Source organism: Ascaphus truei, chromosome 3 (assembly GCF_040206685.1).
Source record: "Ascaphus truei isolate aAscTru1 chromosome 3, aAscTru1.hap1, whole genome shotgun sequence".
NCBI classification, from domain to species: Eukaryota; Metazoa; Chordata; class Amphibia; order Anura; family Ascaphidae; genus Ascaphus; species Ascaphus truei.
This window is the reverse complement of record NC_134485.1, coordinates 394,588,480-394,605,339: the sequence shown is the minus strand read 5'-3', so window position 1 is coordinate 394,605,339 and position 16,860 is coordinate 394,588,480. Positions and strand designations below refer to the sequence as shown.

At 43.6% G+C, this 16,860-nt stretch overlaps 1 long non-coding RNA gene across 1 annotated transcript in view; it reads left to right on the top strand.

The window, feature by feature from the left end:
* LOC142490322 (uncharacterized) overlaps positions 1–16,643 on the top strand; it is a 145,207-nt gene extending 128,564 nt beyond the window's left edge. Inside the window, exon 3 of the long non-coding RNA XR_012800033.1 lies at positions 16,557–16,643. This is a non-coding gene — a long non-coding RNA (uncharacterized LOC142490322). The remainder of the gene's footprint in view (positions 1–16,556) is intronic.
* The last annotated feature ends 217 nt before the right edge of the window (positions 16,644–16,860 follow it).

The following is a 16,860-nucleotide window of genomic DNA, read 5'->3' as shown; positions in this document are numbered from 1 at the left end:
TTCCTTAAAATAGTCAGCAAAATACTGAGGTGAGATGGAGAAAGAAGAAGAGACAGCTGAGGGTGGTCTGAGTAGGGAGTCAAAGACAGAGAAGAATCGGTGTGGGTTAGACATGTGCATGTTGATTAGTGAAGAAAAGTAGGTTTATTTATTCTGAGGGAGGGCAGAAATGAAACAGGATAGCATACATTTGTACAGAAGGAAGTCTGCGAGCGTGAGCGATTTCCTCCATAGGCGTTCAGAGGAACGAGTGCAGGAATGCAGCATACGCATGTGGGAATTTAGCCAGGGTCTGGGTTTAGAAGGGCGAGTACAGCAGAGAGAAAGCGGGGCATGTAGATCAAGAGAGGAGGACAGGGCAGAGTTATAGTTCCTGACCAGTTTGTCAGGGTCTGGAGCAGGGCTGAGAGAGGAGAGGGAGTAGCGTAAAATGGAATTAAAAGCTGGTAGGTTAAGAGTGCAGGTCTCTGCAGAAACAAGGGGTACATGGAGTTGGAGAAGGGGAGAAGCGAGAGAGAGAAAATGAGATGAGGTGATGGTCAGAGAGAGGAAAGGGGGAAATGGAGAAATCAGAGAGAAAAGTTAGTGCAGTAAAGTTTTATTTCAGTATTAACCCCTTTATAGCCCATAGTGGTCAGATAGTCATGGAAACCCAAGACTAGCTGAACATTTGGGCTTCTAAGGGGTTAATATCTACCTAAATGTTTAGTGTGTAATATTTTATCACCTATTCCATTTTTGTTTAGCTTTTGTTGCCTATGTATGTAATGGTCATTATATACAGATACAACTGCCGGTTTTAGACCACTTGCCAAGGAATATCTGTGACCATCTCGCAGTAACTCGTGAGATTGTATTGTATGTCTTTATTGTATGTCTTAATTGATATAGTGCCAAAAGTTTACTCAGTGCTTCACAAAGAATACAGTACAGAGACTTATAATAATACATTAAGCACAGCAAAATCAGACAATAGGAAAGGAAATCCCTGCCCCGAAGAGCTTACAATCTAGGAGATATGATGGGAGACTTACAGAGACAGCAGGTTTGAGAATAAGTGCTGTAGATGGCAGTGTTAGAATTGCAAAACCAACGCGCCTTACAAAAATATAGTAAAACATCCCAAATTGATTGTAATTTACATATACAATGATTGTAAGATACATATGACACTAACAGAACATTCAAATTTAATTCACTGGAAAATGTTGTATGTAAATGAGCTTTTATATTACTTTTAAAACAAAGGTGTTAAAAATGTCAGACTCACAGGTAATTAATTGCACAATGACCAATAAAATGCTTTTTTGCCTTAGTGGTTAGTTAAATATTGTGAAGCAACTAGGTAGCTAAGGGGATAGGTATTGTATTTGAATTTTGTCATGAAGCCATGTTTTATGACAGGTTACTATTGATTGCCGAAGTGTCTATTTAGGTCTCCATTGAGAGGGATTAGGTAGCCACAGTAACAATCTATGGATTTATGTTTTCAATTATTTTGTGTTTTAGTATTTGTTAGGTAGTTATTTTTTCTTAATACATTTTTTGTTACATTTGGCTAATCGGTCTATTGGCCATCAGTATACAGGGTGGGTGTTAGGTTTGTTGGGAGAAGGCAGGTGGGTTATGGGGGGGTAGTTGTCCTGGACAGGGTGTTGGGCCTCCCAGAGGGATGGTAGGGGTTGATCCATTGGTTACTAGCCACTAAGATGGCCAAGGGGGTGTAGGTAGTGTATTTATTTTTTATTGTATTAACCTTGTAATACCTTAGTAATCACAGGCATCAAAGGGGTTAATGTTATTTCTACCATATGGTTCAGTAATAATAAATATTACAGAAGCCTATGATAGAAGTAATATTAATGAGATGGCGATGCGGTAATTCACTTATTATTAATGGTCGCGTTAATTTACACATTGCGATTCTGGGGGAAATATTGTACCCGGTAAATTATTACCACAATCTTGATTCCATATCAAAATTGCGGCAATAAGACGCATTGTTATTTATTTCATTTTTTTTACCTGGTGCGATATTAACTCAATTTTAAGAGAGTTTGATTTATCCGGGCCTTAGGATCTTAAGAACTTGTTTCATTTTTATTAGTTCAGTAGGACATGTTGGAATAAATTAATACAACAGCAAGTGTAAAAGGCTTCTTTTTATAAAGTAGCAAAATAACATTACCATGCCCCAAAACATTTATTTTCATTTGAAAATGAATGTGAAACATAAATAATCAACTGAAATAAAGTATAAAAAGGAAATTATTTTAATCAAGAAGAAACACGTGGGAAAATACTATGTTGACATATGAAAGACTCAACTGCAGGTCTGAATTCCATAGCTAAATAAAATGTCTGGATCAATTACACATCTCAGCAGCTACTGATCTATATGACTGTGCTGCATGAAATATGTACTAGTAAAAGATAAGAGGAGGTGGCAGGGTAGCTGTGTAACATATGCCCAATATTGCTTATGTAACGGTGTTCCCCCCCCCCCCCTCTCTGGGAGATTTCGCCATTACACGGTGTGGTGCATACCTGCTGGCTTACAGTATATCTGAGCATCCTGCAGTGTTGTGGAGGAGAACGGGACAGGCTTCTGGGGTAGTAACTGATTCTTTCCATGGCGCCTCCATCTCTTGCAGGCCCCAGGGATATGGGGTCAATCCCAGCAGGATAACTTAGGTCCCCTCCCCCTGATAGATTGCAGTCTCAGGCAGGAAGATATATTTGAACAGGATCACTTTATTTAGTACACTGGCAGATGGAACAGCATACATAGCATACTTCACTTCTGGGGCTTCACCCTCAGGATATACCCTGGACCTCCACTCCAGGCCAAGGGGCCCTGAAGCAGTCCTTGCTCTTCCCTTACTCCCTGATGGAGTAAGGGTATAGCTCCCATCCACTCCCCTAGGGGAGGGATTACAGATTGGCAGAGCCCTGCGCAATTGTTAGTTTAGACCAGCCTCTCTCAAGGAGGTAGAGGCACTGACTAAATTTAGCAGTGCAGCTCCTTAAGTACAATGGAAGTAGCTACCAGGTCTGAATCCATGATTTGAGACACACCGGCCAAGTCCCACCACCTCCCCTGTCACTCAAGAAGCTACTGTAAGTGGGGAAAACCCATGATAACTTCTGGCAGGCCTGCTTTTACCAGGATTTACTGCCAAGGAGAGCAGATTTAGTAGCCAAGGAAACCAGCCTGGCTACACTTAAATGTTCAGAATCTGACTATGCTCTAGCAGCATTAGAAGACTTTGGTTTAGTTTACTGTATGAAAATACTGTATATTGTAATTTACCTACTAATTTAGTGCATATAAATATAGGTTCTAGAGATCTTACTGTTAGGTGCCACATATTACATAGAAAATTTACAATATATTAAAATTCACATTAATAGAAAGCTTTTAGTAAGATCACCTGTGTTTTTTAATTGTGACAGACTAGTTGTTTAATTTTGTGTTTTAATGTTTTTACTCTTTTTCGTCATGCTCCATTAGTGCAATGTCTGCTGACTCCCCATCTTTCCCAACTGACATGCTAATAAGTACAAATTAATAATAGCTTAAATTGGATTTTTGTTTTTAGCCCACACACAAGCAAGGACATAAAACTTTTAATGGCTACATTTTGTGTATCTGCACTTTTATACTTGCTTATAAAATGTGCATGCAATAACAAAGCCCCTAAAAATGTCACTCATGCTCTTGCGTTAAAATTGGTTGATGGGTAGATAATCCAGTAAACCATTTGATTACAAAATCTAATTTTGTATATATATATTATTTGTTTCTGACAGTTAAAGGGCAAAAGTGTATGTAAGTTCTGTAGGAAACTGGTACAGATGAAAACAGGACTACAACATACTGCATTCATGTACTGAAGAAATGAATAAAAAATACGTATTGTAGACCATACTGTAGGAACCAGGGCACTCCCACCCATATGAAATACTAAGTACATTCAACTTCTTTAATTGTGTATTGTGGTATAGGTGCAATGCAGAACCCTTTTCTCAACATTGATCTATGTATGAAGTCAATTTTGTTGCAAAACTGGGGCATTGCTAATCTGCCCCCAAACCGTCTGCCCTAGCTTGCGACTTGGGGAGTGTTAGTCAGAGGAGTTTGATAGGAGTTTTATGGTTATAATTATAATAAGATGTACTGTATCACTTTCAGCATCTCTGTGTGCAATTCGTTTTCCCTTTTATGTGCCCCAATGACCCTGCATACTGTAGCTGAAGTGACGTAAAGCTAAAATTGACCATCACATGTAAGAAACTGTTCTTATATACTTGTATTCCAGAGCTCTGCTCCAAAAAATGGAGCAGTGTGTCAAAGCACCCTTTTCTCTACATTAATTCAAGGAGTGCTTTGCCATTTGAAGTTAAAAATTAGAGTAATAAGCTTAGCCGTATCAGTGGGGAGATTTATGAAGTGCTTCCAAGTTAGGGGCAGATTCATCAAGTGCTGATATGGGTTAATGCAATAGACCAGGCTTTAACACTGATTAAATTAAATGGGAGTTAACGCCGGATCAGGTGCGCCAACTCATGACTCTGTACAGAAGTTTGCAGTGATCCAAAGCTGTACGGCTCAGAACTAAAAAGTAGTTATTAGACACATGTTTTAAAATGGAACACAACAGAACTAATTATATATAGGATGGTTCTTCAATAAGATGACTAATCTATGGTACAGTCCAGAAGCAACATTAAACAACCCTATAACTAGGATATTCTTTTATGCTGTACCTGAGCTATTAAAGAGTTCTTCTAAAGTTTAGGTTTGTCAGCACAATCTCAACAAAATACATTGAACATACCATGAATGTAATCTTTCCACTGACCAATGCAATATTAAAACTTGCAGAAAGGTTTAGAGTTATGTCTTAACTACATTAGAATAAATATAATCAGTTCACACTTAAGTCTTAACTATATTAGGATAAATAAAATCTGACTAATAAACAAAGAAGCAGAGGAGGTCTTAAGAGAGACTTTATCAAAGTTGACTCTACTGTAACTGCGACTGCGACATAAACAGAGATTTACTGTAACAGTACATTGAATGTATGTTAATAAATGAACAAATAGGGACCCTCATATATAGACGTACACTTTTATAAACTATCATACATTGAGACTATAAATAATAACATACTCAGTATAAACTTGAATGTATAAACAAAACATAAACCCTTTAATAAAGGTGCAAAATCTCTGAAGCAATTTTCACAATTGTGCAGTGACATTCTTAAACATTTTATGAGAGTTTGATAAATACTCTGGCAAACTATCTATCGTAGCACAATTGCATTTGCAATTCTGTGAATATTTGTGGATGCAGCATGATCCGCCTTCTCTATTTGTATGTTATGCATAACCTCTGGAACAAAACCATATAAAAGCACCTCTGTCTTTTATCTCGTAATCATATTCAGCATTCTGTGTAAAGCCTCAAATACAGTATCATCAATGCTTTCATATTTGTTAGTTTACAAAGATGTGAACTTTAGTACATATTGCGATGAGATCATTAGCCATCTTCAGCTCACAAGCTTAACTTCCCTGCTTCTCTATTTCCTAAAGTAATGTCAAGCCTTCTCATTTCTATAGGAGTTCATTTTATGTGTATTCCTATACACACTGTACAAGAGCAAAAGTACAAAATACCAATGATATCCCTCTAGATCCACATCAGTCTTAAAAATCAAGAATGTAATTCGAATTTTTAAATTATGAACTCTTAACACGTTCAACAGCCCATGTAAAACCTTCAATGCAATATTATTAATCCTTTTATATTCCTTCAAATAAGGGGACATTCAGTTACCTTCCCCAGAAATTAGCATATGTTATGGTTTCTACAATTGTATTGTATTGTATGTCTCTATTTATATAGCACCAAAAGTGTACTCAGCGCTTCACAAAGAATACAGTACAGGGAATTATAATAATACAATAAGTGCAGCAAATTCAGACAGTGAATTTTTCAAAATGTAATTCATATTCTGTGAAAACAGAATTTTTAGGGACACTAGATATTACAAATGATGTACTCCTGAAGACTCAACATTGCTCTTTGCATAGTTAAAATAATTTCAAAAGGATCAGGAACATGCCATAGAGAGAGTATTTTACAGAATACAAACATAAGCCAAATTTACTGAATATGTTTGTAAATTATGATCCTAAAGTTTAATGACGTATAATGACTGTATGGGCCCTCTGACAGTCTCCTCACATTTGTGTGAGGAGAAAAAGCTTACTATAAATTTCTAAACGTTTTATGTTCATTAGTGACTGACAAGAGACATTAATTCTTTCAATACGCATAATTGTCCAAGTTAAAATAATTGAAAATAATCCTTTAAATGTCATGTTGCATATCATGAGAACTTGTCAGTAGTTATTAAATAGCTACAGTTTAGACAAGCTTTCTTAGTGCCTAATGTTGAAAATAAACAATTCTGCCAATGTTTTCTTAAGATAAGAGTTTTCACTGCTTTGTATAAACCAAGCACCGAACGTTGCTGAAATATTAATGCTATATTTTTACTTATATGTATGTAGGGGTGTTCTGTTTTCCCCTCTGTACCTCCGCTGCAGGGCTCAATCTCGGGAGATGCTTGAGGGAGCACCCGGAGGTTCCGAGGCGGTCCGATAGCACAGGGCGCCGCCATGTTGTTGGGCATTGCGCAATATTCAGGCGCGACCAGGAGGCACTGAGAGAGTTTGCGCATGCGCAGTGTAAGCGCGCGAACGGCTGGCCAATCACCAGGAGGCTCTGAAGTTAAACTACAATTCCCATGAGCCTCAGCAGAGCCACCTGACACCAGGGAACGAATAGGAGTGCAGGGATCGCTGGCAGGCAGGAAAGGGAAGCGTGGGGGAGAGACCACGCTAGCCAGAGGGCACTGGAGGAGCAAGGGGAGAGGTTGTGTGTGTGTAGGGGGTCAGTGACCCACCTGCGTAGGTCAGATTTCCCCTCAGGCCCAGTGCAGACCCTGAGTCACCATTAGCTTGTGGTGCTGCAGGGAAAGCCCTAGAGAGAGAGAGACATCCTATTCCATTACTGTAGGAGCAGAAATGGACACAGTGTTTTTCCGGATCTGCAGTGTGTGAACAGTGGTTTGGGCTCAAGCTGCTGGATATCACCAACTCGTGAGAGACTGCGCGGGATCGGCGGATCCTTTTTGAAGTCTGTTGCTGGAGAAGCCGGAAGGTATTTAATAAGTGCACCAACACCGGTACCATCAGGCGCTGATCCCGCCTTGGGGGAGGGTTCTTTGGGGACACTGGGTTGAGTGACCAAGGGGCTGAGTATATACATTGGACACGGTGTGGGGTGCACGCGGTGGTGGGAAGTGACATTACTCTATGAGGAGAGTGGCCAGGCCACTGGTATATATCAGCTATTCATATATGTTACTATATGTGTATTATTCCTAATAGGTGTAAGCTAAGGTTATGCAATTACGTATTAGTAAAACGTTACAAATTTGAGATGTGTTATCATTATTCTTACCTAGGGGAATCTCACTTATTTGGGATCCTGGGTAAGTGTAGGCACTGCCAAGAACCTATTATTACCCCAGGCTCCCAGTTAGCGGAGGCCAAGATCTCGCTGAGCCAGCAGGTACATACAGCACTAGTAGTCTCTCCATATCAGCAGGAAAGAGGGCAACATTTGGAGGCGCTGCTGAGATCTCAGACCTGGGGTGTCCTAATCAGTATTTAAATTGTGCTATCCAGTTAAGCCATGTTTGTGCCCTCACAGACTGAGGTGCGCAAGTGGGCCCAACAAAACCATATCCCACTGACCTGTGCCATTGCTGTTGGGAATGTCCCTGCAGCCACCTCCTTGGGCACCATAGGGGATCAAGTGAGGAAACTTCCGTTCCTGGCCACGGCCCGAGTTATAGACCATAAGTATGATGCCGATCAAACCTGGCGTAAAGTACTCTTTGCCACTGAACGGGACATATGCCCAGAAGCCGTACCCTCTATATTAATCCTACCTGAGGCCCCGGGCATCCATTGCTCGCTGGTGCAGGTGGGCGTGGTCGAACCAATGACCATGTCCACACCACAGAGAGAGTACCCTAGCCTGTCAAGTGCAGTAACGTTTACTCCATTCCATACCCCTGAGGGCGGCCTGAACCCCATGTGGCCAACAGCCATGGGCCTAGGAGTATCTTTCACCCCCTCCACCATCCTGCCCTCTCTGAGTAGGAACAGTATGCCCAGAATGGATACCAATAGCCCTTCTGTAGGAAATATCACGCCTAACGATCTGACCATACCTGTGCTAGCGGAGGCTATACATCAATCCACCCAGTCGCATCAGTACCGGAAGCTGAAGGCGTTCTCCGGAGACAAAACAACGCCCTAGGGAGAGGTAGGGTTTGAGGAATGGTTGGATCATGCTGAGCAGGTACTACCTGAATGGTCATGCATGGACGCAGTGAGGAGGCAGCGAATTATTTAATGCGTATGACCGCCCGCCTCCCATATGGTGCATTGTTACAGAGATGATCATCCGGATGCAGACATGCATGGGATACTTCATGCACTCACCAAAGCATACGGAACCCCGGTGGACGCATTTGCACTTACTGTATAGCCAAATTCCATGCGCTGGCCCAGAATGAGGGAGAAATTATATCTGACTTTCTTAGGTGTCTGCATTTGGATCTTTGGACTCTGGTAAGGAGGAAAGTAGTGCAGAAGGCTGATGCCGACGGGTTGCGAACCACACAACTTCTGAGGGGACTTCTCTCGTTATATCCGGTATCCGTAAGAGTCAGCGGATGCCTCGTTTCTGGTCAAGCCTTGTCCTTTGACGAACTTATGGACCGAGTACAGGCTCATGAGACCGTGCTGTTGGGTCGGGATTTGAACCCGGCCAAGAAAACAGGGGTTCCCCCTAAGGAAGCAAAGAAAGGAGAGGCTGGAGTGGGGTCAGCTGGGGGAGTGAGTCAAGACAAGGAGGAGCCTGATGAACAAGAGGTTGACCGTGGAAGCTCCACCTCGGGAAGATCTTCCCCTGCTTTCAGGAACAGTTCCATAAGGAGTAATATCCAGTGCTACAACTGTGGTAAGATGGGGCATATCTCCTCCTACTGTCCTGTAAAATGGAAGATGGCATCCAGGCCTGCAAAATCCATGCTGTGCACCCCTCGGACCGTGGAAACCGCACTGGTGTCCAACGGGGATATGGCTCTTGAGGCTAATGAAGTGCCGGCCAAACCACAGATGAGCAGCCGCATCGGGCCGCCGGGTATCGTCAAGGTCGTTATTGAGGGTATCTATGCATCTGCCCTACTGGATACTGGTTCTCAAGTAGTAACCATTGTATATCGACCCTTCTATGATCAGCACCTTCACCGGTTACCCCTATTGTCCGCAGACTCCATGAGATTAAGAGGGCTAAGCCATGAAGACTACCCTATCGACGGAGTGGTGAGAGTACATTTGGACATTCCACAGTTGAATACCGGCAAGCATCACCCCATGGAAGTGGAAGCGTTAGTGTGTCCGGAACCCCAAGACCATCCCAGTGCCCCTATAATCATGGGGACTAATACTGACATCGTACAAGCCGTTATCCGTATGTACTTGCAGGAGGCGGGTGAACTACCGTTGCTGGCTCTAGCAGCGTGCCCGGCATTACAAGAGGCATACTGTAGGATATGGAAACAAAAAGAAAACAGCGTACAACGCCAAATAGTGAAGTAAGTAATAGAATGTATTACAATATTAAAGGGGTAATAAATCTGCGTACATCAGATAGAAATAACATGTGCATTTAGTGCATATGACACTGGTTACCACTCTGTAGCTGTAAAACAGGACGGTCTGGCACTCAGCTGTCTCTGCAGGAGCCTCTATGATGGTTCTGGGGCATGGGATCCTTCATGCACTCCTCACACAGCACGACGTTGCTCACAAGGGGATTCCTTTCAAGCAGCCTGGTAATACTGCAGATTCAGACACTTAGTGGGACCGCTCCTCAACCGGTGATATACTGCCTCCAGGGGAATTCCCCTACAGTCCCCCGTCTCTCCTGTGTAGATTCGCTGCTTTTCCCAGCTGCTATGATCTTAGGGCAGCCCAGAGCTGTTGGAATTGCTCTGCAAACACTTCCGCAACTGCAGGGGCTTACACAGCGTGCCACGATGCCGCTCCGTCACGTGGTGTAGCGGAGTGACGTCACAGTTCTCGTGGCAATGGAGGAATCAATAGGGAGGAAGAAGGAGAGTCCCTTACAGTCTCTTACCGGCGCAGAAATCGCTCAGTTAGCACGGTGGCAGCCAATATAAGCTGATGGTGATACAGATCCAAAGGATGAATATAGGCAAAATTATGGCATTAATACATCCAACATGTTTCGTAGATCTAACTACTTCTTCAGGTAGTAGATCTACGAAACATGTTGGATGTATTAATGCCATAATTTTGCCTATATTCATCCTTTGGATCTGTATCACCATCAGCTTATATTGGCTGCCACCGTGCTAACTGAGCGATTTCTGCGCCGGTAAGAGACTGTAAGGGACTCTCCTTCTTCCTCCCTATTGATTCCTCCATTGCCACGAGAACTGTGACGTCACTCCGCTACACCACGTGACGGAGCGGCATCGTGGCACGCTGTGTAAGCCCCTGCAGTTGCGGAAGTGTTTGCAGAGCAATTCCAACAGCTCTGGACTGCCCTAAGATCATAGCAGCTGGGAAAAGCAGCGAATCTACACAGGAGAGACGGGGGACTGTAGGGGAATTCCCCTGGAGGCAGTATATCACCGATTGAGGAGCGGTCCCACTAAGTGTCTGAATCTGCAGTATCACCAGGCTGCTTGAAAGGAATCCCCTTGTGAGCAACGTCGTGCTGTGTGAGGAGTGCATGAAGGATCCCATGCCCCAGAACCATCATAGAGGCTCCTGCAGAGACAGCTGAGTGCCAGACCATCCTGTTTTACAGCTACAGAGTGGTAACCAGTGTGATATGCACTAAATGCACATGTTATTTCTATCTGATGTACGCAGATTTATTACCCCTTTAATATTGTAATACATTCTATTACTTACTTCACTATTTGGCGTTGTGCGCTGTTTTCTTTTTGTTTCCATTTCTTAGAGTGTGTGGGGTGCTGAGCCACCCCTAATGTTTATAGCAGCAGACGCCCATATCAACTATCAACCACACGGTTATGTTATAATTTAATTATTTAATCACTTATTCACTGTGGTATTGTGGTTTACTTTATTTATATATGGTTTAGTCACTGCACTGTATTCAATTATAATAAGGAGATAGATAGTAGCGCACAGTTTATTTCTGTTTTTATACTGTAGGATAGCTGCCGAAGAAGAGCATGGGGTGTTGTACAACATGGTGCATGGCTTGACTGAGATTCCCCCAGGGGAAGGAAGGATGATGACAGCAGCTTGTTGCTACCCCGAAAGACGCAGGGAGGACCGACTATTCTCGTTGGAGAGTACTGCAGAAGATGTCCAGCAGATTGGATACAAGGTGTTGGCCTCAGTGAAAGAGTGGCCGTTTAGAATTCCGCCAGGAACACGGGTCTATGTGAGGAACCTTTCTCCCTATCCCATGCTCATTGATTGCGGACAGCAGCTGGGCCGAATATATCCTGTTACTCCAGAAGGGAAGACAGAAGCTAGTTACTGTCTCCACTGCGGCTCCTAAATTGGCGTTTGATTTCGGAGATTCACCCTTGACGGAGGATTGAAAAAAAAGGTTACAGACCAAGTTGGAAAACCGACGTGATGTATTTTCCATCGGTGATATGGATGTGGGGTGCCATCGCAGTGCCCAGCATACCATTCGACTTAACGATATGACGCCATTCCGGGAACGATCTCGTCGCATTGCCCCGAGGGATGTGGACGATGTGAGGAAACTGCTAGCCGACATGGAGGAGGCCGGTATTGTTTGAGGATCACGTAGTCCTTATGCATTGCCCATCGTGGTAGTGCGCAAGAAGAACGGGATGGTACGCCTATGTATGGACTATAGGACCTTGAACAACCGTACTGTACCTGAACAGTACACCCTTCCACGAATTGATGACCTCCTGAACGCCCTCTCCGGGAATAAGTGGTTTAGTGTGCTGGACCTGAGGTCAGGATACTATCAGGTGCCCATGTACTCTGAAGATCAAGAGAAGACAGCTTTCATTTGCCCCTTGGGATTTTATCAGTTCACGCGTATGCCTCAAGGTATATGTAGCGCTCCAGCCACCATTCAGAATCTGATGGAGAAGACCATTGGGGATATGAATCCTCGTGAATGCCTAGTGTACTTGGACGATATCATAGTGTTCGGGAAGACTCTGGAGGAACATGAGGAACGATTATTGAAAGTGCTGGATCGACTCCGTAACGAAGGGCTTAAGCTGTCCATGGATAAGTGTCGGTTCTGCCGCACGTCAGTGACTTATGTGGGTCATATTGTGTCGGCCGAAGGAATAGCTACCGACCCTGGGAAAATAGAAGCAGTGGTGAACTGGCCGCGGCCCAATAACGTCCAAGAATTACGGTAATTTCTGGGATTTTGCGGTTATTACCGAAGATTTGTGGAAGGCTATTCCGGTAAAGCAAAAATTCTCAACAACCTCCTCAAAATCTACCCCGAAGACACGGGAAGGAGAGCCACTGCAGCTCAAGTGCCCTTTGGGGACAAGTGGACCACTGCAGGTGAACAGGCATTCCTAGGGCTGAAGACAAACTTAACCCAGGCTCCGGTATTGGCGTATGCAGATCCTGATGGAGCGTATGTTCTGCATGTGGATGCTAGCTTCAATGGCTTGGGAGCGGTGCTACACCAGAAATATGACACTGGACTACGACCGGTGGCGTATGCCAGTCGAAGCCTGACACCAAGTGAACAAAACTATCCAGTACACAAACTGGAGTTTCTAGCCCTCAAGTGGGCTATAGTAGATAAGTTACACGACTACTTGTATGGCGTCCGATTTGAGGTTAGGACTGATAATAATCCTATGACCTATATCAACACTTCTGCCAAATTGGATGCCACAGGTCACCGTTGGTTAGCGGCACTGTCGAATTATCAATTCAACCTTAAATACAAGCCAGGGCCTACGAACATAGGTGCGGACGCTCTGTCGTGAAGACCAGGGCCCAACCCTACTCCAGATGAGGAAGTTTGGGAGGAAATTCCGGGACCTGGCATACGGGCGTTGTGCTCTATAGCAGCAGTGGTAGATGATCGGGTAGCCTTTTCTGAATTAAGGATAGCGGATTCATTAGGATGTCAATCAAAAGCGATTCCGAGGGCGTACAGCCATCCAGAAGGAATGAATGTCACTTCAGATAAGATTATTGCCTGGAAAGATTTGGTGCAATATCAAATTCAGGATCCAGTGGTCGGAATAGTTTGTTAAGCGCTGCAACAAAATAATCCGTCTATACTTAAACGAGCTCCCAAAACTGGTAGCACTACTAATGAAGGAGATGGGAAAATTTGAACTGGAAAACTGTCTACTGTATACTGTCACGGCCCCTTTTATTCTCCAACATCTCCGATTTTGTTTGGGTATTTTTTCCGAATGCCACGCACTTCAACGCGTTCATGCCGCATTCATGCCGAGACAGCGCTAATACAATACAAGGTGGCCGCGGCTTAAAATATCGGAACATACCGCATCAAGTACTGCATCTGCCCGCGGTTTTCAGAGTAGCGCTGAAACGGCCGCACGAGGATAAAGGCGACCGGCACTGTAGAGTAATACTGTATCACAACCATCCTGACAGGCGGCAGTTATTTCTACCAAAGATTCTGCAAACCATGGTACTCCAGGCGTTACATGTTGTTGGGCATTGCACAATACTCAGGCGCGACCAGGAGGCACGGAGAGAGTTCGCGCATGCGCAGTGTAAGCGCGCGAACGACTGGCCAATCACCAGGAGGCTCTGAAGTTAAACTACAATTCCCATGAGCCTCAGCAGAGCCACCTGACACCAGGGAACGAATAGGAGTGCATGGATCGCTGGCAGGCAGGAAAGGGAAGTGTGGGGGAGAGACCACGCTAGCCAGAGGGCACCAGAGGAGCAAGGGGAGAGGTTGTGTGTGTGCAGGGTGTCAGTTACCCACCTGCGTAGGCCAGATTTCCCCTCAGGCCCGGTGCAGACCCTGAGTCACCATTAGCTTGAGGTGCTGCAGGGAAAGCCCTAGAGAGAGAGAGAGAGAGACATCCTATTCCCTTACTGTAGTAGCAGATAGGGACACAGTGTTTTTTCCGGATCTGCAGTGTTTGGGCTCAAGCTGCTGGACATCACCAACTCGTGAGAGACTGCGTGGGATCAGAGGATCCTTTTTGAAGTCTGTTGCCGGCTGCTGGAGTAGCCGGAAGGTATTTAATAAGTGCACTAACACCGGTACAATCAGGCGCTGATCCCGCCTTGGGGGAGGGTTCTTTGGGGACACTGGGTTAAGTGACCAAGGGGCTGAGTATATACATTGGACACGGTGTGGGATGCACGCGGTGGTGGGAAGTGAAATTACTCTATGAGGAGAGTGGCCTGGCCACAGGTGTATATTACTGAATATCAGCTATTCATATATGTTACTATATGTGTATTATTCCTAATAGGTGTAAGCTAAGGTTATGCAATTACGTATTAGTAAAAGGTTACAAATTTGAGGTGTGTTATCATTATTCTTACCTAGGGGAATCTTACTTATTCGGGATCCTGGGTAAGTGGAAGCGCTGCCAAGAACCTATTATTACCCCAGGCTCCCAGTTAGCGGAGGCCCAGATCTCGCTGTGCCAGCAGGTATATACAGCACTAGTAGTCTCTCCATATCAGCAGGAAAGAGGGCTACATGTACAACTGAATTTAAGATGTCATCTATGGCTATGAATATCTGATAATAGCTTTAGGCTTTAATTAGATTAAATCATTATTAGAATAAAAATATATTTTGTCCACTTCTGCTAGTTAATTTTATGCTTGAATTTGCAAGTGAATTTCTAAAAATATATATAAATAATCTGATATTGCAACAAGATGAGGCAGTAACTGATCAAAATGTACAGAAGCTGTAGGTCCCATTGATTAAATTATTTCAATGTATTTTTCTTTGCTACAATTTAGGTCACTTCCAAATACAGGATAAGGTCTTCGAGGAGAAAAATGGTTGTCTTTGTTTCAAATGTAATAATGTCAATGTCAATAATATCAATAGGTCTTGCCAACACAAATTTTGGAACAAGTGTTGTCTGTATTGAGAAGCTGCATAATGTTTTGCATTTGATCCTGATTTTTTACTATGACAAGGTAAAGTTTTGAAAACGTTTTGAACTTTGTCTACAGTAAATACATTAAAGTCATGTTTTGCAATAATAGTTATAGAAATATTCACTCCATGCTATCTAACACCCCCTAACATCCATACCTCAAAACTTTAATACATCCAGCAGTGCAGCTAGACCATACTCCATCTTGAGGCAAACTTCCTCTCACAATGAGCAGCGACTTTATCCTTTGTTTCAACATTGCTCCTTATTCCCTGTAGATTGTATACGCAGGACCAGGGCCCTCCTACCTTCTGTATCTTTTTGTGTTTGTCTGTCCTTACTTGTATGACATTCAATGTATGTAATTGATGTCACTCTGTACCCCATTGTACCGCGCTACAGAATATGTTGGTGCTTATCTCAGCAGCGCCACCAATTATAGTACACGTACCCCCCCTCTAGGAGATACTTGTTACGGCTACAGGTGTTATGGTGCAGCATACCTGTGAGGGTTCAGGAGAGCTGAGTTGTCTGGGGTGACATGGAGACCAGGACAGGCTTTTGATGATCACTGACGTTCCTCAGGGTGCATAGTGCCTCTAGGTGTAGTGGGCTTGAGGATGTCCAGACATCAGTCCCCCACTAAAGCACAGTTCTTCCCTCCTGCCCAGGGACTTACACTCAAACATGAGTATGATGAAAGCAAAAGGGATCTTTATTCAGCATTCACTGTAGATCCTTTTACAGCGGTGCATAAGGTCATCAGAGGATACCGGGCCTCTGGATGGTGCTTGCTCTCTCAGTCTGGAGCATAAGAACTTACAGGCCCAGCCAGCCATGAGGGCTGGCTGGCCTCTCTCTCTCCCAGCCGGGAGGATAAGCTCTACCTCCCACTCCTTAGAAGGAGGGGAACAGACTACGTCAATTTGGCACTGCCTCTCTGAGGAATCAGAAGGGGAGGGCTCAAGGTCTGTACCTATACCTTATAGGCTATACACAGGCCATGAGTCACCACCACACTTCTGTCACTCAGAGAGGCACATGAGGGGGGTTCAAAAGCACACAGCATGGCCTGTCACAGCCTAGACTACTAAGGCCTTATGTGACAGGGGGAAGAGACAGGCAGAAAATACTTACCATGTTCCACTTATAAACGATAATAATCATAAAATATAGAAAATGTACTTACTGTATATAACTCTTAATAACATTTCCTTAAACAATTTTGGTTTGTCTTTTTTTATTTCTCAGTGTGTCCTGGAACAGTGTCTGAGCAGAAGTAAAGTCTGATGCAGTAAAGGAATGCAAACTTGGAGACAAGGGTATGAAAAAAGCCAGAAATTAAATTGCGTCGGCAGATGGTAGTTTTACTTGTTGAATGTGAACATCATTCTCACTGTCCACTTAAGTATTCTGTGAATATGAATCTTATTTTTGGCATTTAATCAAATGATGAAAGCTATGACTGTATTTTCCTCCATCACCTGTAATGTACTGGTGCAAATGCTGGCTCTCGACCGTTTGCCGCATGTGTTCTGAGCGGCATCCTAATTCG